Below are 2,783 nucleotides of genomic sequence, written 5' to 3' on the forward strand. Positions count from 1 at the left end.
AATTTCTTCATCTTCTACACATTCTTTCACGTTTTTTTACTGTTTTTCGTCAAATTGAACGGGATTTTACGGTCCGAATCGGGTGATTTTTTGATATGTTGTGTGAAAACACCTGATCTATAACCCTACCAAGTTTCAGATCCAAACTCCTAGCCGTTTAGGAGAAATTTCAGTTTTTTTGTTCCGATTTTACGTTATCAGAGATGAGGTTTCGCTCATAGTGCAATCACCTGATTTCGCTCTTGTGACAGCTGATTTCGCTTTTGAAAACACCCTGATTTCGCTCTTGTGACAGCTGATTTCGCTTTTGCAAACACACTGATTTCGCTCTTGTGGTTTCGCTCCAACGGTCCAATTATTTGATCAATTCTATACTGTAGGCCTAATCAGTTTCAAACACAAGTTAAAATTGTTAGTATATGTGTTAAATAGTTGCGGTCAAATCAAAGAGTTTAATACCTGTAAATTTGTGGACTTTGAGGTCAAATAGAATTGGAACAGATTGCTTTATCATCAGTGTTGTCGGCCAGATTCAGTATAATATCAACCCATGTGATAAATTGTCGGCCATTAGCTTAATTGAAAAGGTTGCATGTGAAGTTTACACTGATCGATATTCATATTAACTGTCCAATTAATTCAATAGCCCAATAGAAGAGATGTTTGCATGTGAAACATCAAAAAGATGTCAGGACAAGATAACTCATATTAACCGACCCATGTGATTCATATATCGGAAAAATTAATTGTCAACAGCTCATTAATTTGAACGTCCCAATCAGCTGAATTTGTTTTGAATTTGTGGTCCAATCAAAATTTTTTGAAGTTTAATTGATTTGTTGTCGGTTCAATGGATACGTGAAGATTAAATCGGTATTCGGCCCAATTTAATAACAATTCAATAATATCTAGTTTGAAATGTTAAAACCGGGCACATGAAATACTGAATTTACATTGGAAGGCCTAATAGCATTAAAGAGTAGATTAAAAATCATCGACCACCATTTCAAGTTTGCATGTAGATTTCATTTGTGGTCCAATAGGAATTGTGTTGTGAATTGCTAGTTGTCGGCCCTATAGGAGTGTTTTGGTATTCAATTGAATAATAATAATTTGTGAACATTGATTGTTGTCAGTCCTTCAAACGGCCAAATCATATGTCTTGCATAAACTTTAGTGGCCCAATCAGACCCATTTAATTGAATGAGCATGTGATACAACAGTAGTTGAGATAATCATGTGTGCATGCAAGATATTAACGTTTGTCGGCTAGATAAAGTGACCATAGTAGTTTGTGATATCATTTAAAACAGTTATAGATTTAGTGGTCATTTTGTCAACCCAATACAAAGTAATTCATTAAACATTGTCAGCCCAATCAAAGGAATTTGTATGTTTGGCTAATATGTTGCAGCCCATGTGATCACATTGCTTGAATATATATCGGGTCAATAAAATCATATTCTAATCTGTTGTTGTCGGCCCATGTGTTGTTAAAGGTGATTTGTCAAGCATCGGATACTCGCCCGAGAGAATCCCCACTCGATCCGTTGTTGCCTAATCTTTGATATTCAATCGGATAGTCATTTGATTGTTTGAAATTTTTGTATTGTTTGAAAATCTGTCTTTGTGAATCTTTCAATACTGAAACATGGATTCTGAGATTTATATTGCACTGAACAAGTTTGATAGTTTTAAAGGTATTAAGGGAGAGTCTACAAAAGAATTGATCGATAGGTATGTCGAGTTGTATTTAGAGATGAGGCGTTTGAACATTAACCAAATGGATGAGACATGGGTTGATAAGTTGGCGAATGCTTTACCAATTGATGTGTGGGGAACGTATTTGTTAGCTTGGAAGAAGAGCGGAGAATATTATAGTTTCAATTTGAGCGATTTCGTCGAGAAGATTCAAGTTCAAGAACTTGAATTTCAAAAGATTAGAAAATTGAAGTCTGATTTAGGAGAGAAGAATCATGAAGTAGCAACTGATGAAGTAAAAGACAAATCTGAGGAAAATGTTCAAGAAGTAGAGGAGCAGGTTAAAGAAATTTCAGCTATCAAGACTGAGAAGAAAGCTGAAGCTGGAATGATGTCTGGGAAGTGCTCAAATTGTGAAAATCTGAAATATGAAAATGCCAAACTCTTGAGGGATTTAGAGAGTTTGTCATTAGAAAATGAAAATCTTAAAAAATCAGAAAATGTTTTGAAAAATCAAAAACAAAATTTAGAAAATGAAAAAGTAAAAATTGAGAAAGATTTTCAAAATCAAATAAAGATTTTAGAAGATGAGAAAGATATTTTTGGTAAAAGTAATCTTGAAAAACAAATTGCAATAAATTCTCATCTTGCTAAAATCATTCAGCTTGAAAAAGAAGCTGAAAGTGATCGGAATAAAATTGATGAGTTAGAAAATAAGTTGAAAGGTTTTGTGACTTCTGCACCATATGTATGTCCAGAACCGATCAATGATGTTCCAATAAGTGACAGTGTCACAAATTTTGACAAAGTCAAAATTGAGGATTGTGATGATAAAACTGATGATGAAAATGAGAAAAATGAGAAAAGAAAAATATTTTTAGAATTAAAAGAAAAATTCAAAAATACTGTTTTTCAATCTACTGAAATAGGCGAATGCTCAAAGCAAAAACCTGTTAAGAAGATTGTAGAACAGAAACAAAAAATTCAAATTTCAAAAAATTTTCAAAACGAAAATAAAAGCTCATCAGTTCAGTCATCCAATCATTATGCAAAATCACAAAAATCCGAAAACAAAAACTCAC

Source organism: Helianthus annuus, chromosome 15 (assembly GCF_002127325.2).
Source record: "Helianthus annuus cultivar XRQ/B chromosome 15, HanXRQr2.0-SUNRISE, whole genome shotgun sequence".
NCBI lineage: Eukaryota > Viridiplantae > Streptophyta > Magnoliopsida > Asterales > Asteraceae > Helianthus > Helianthus annuus.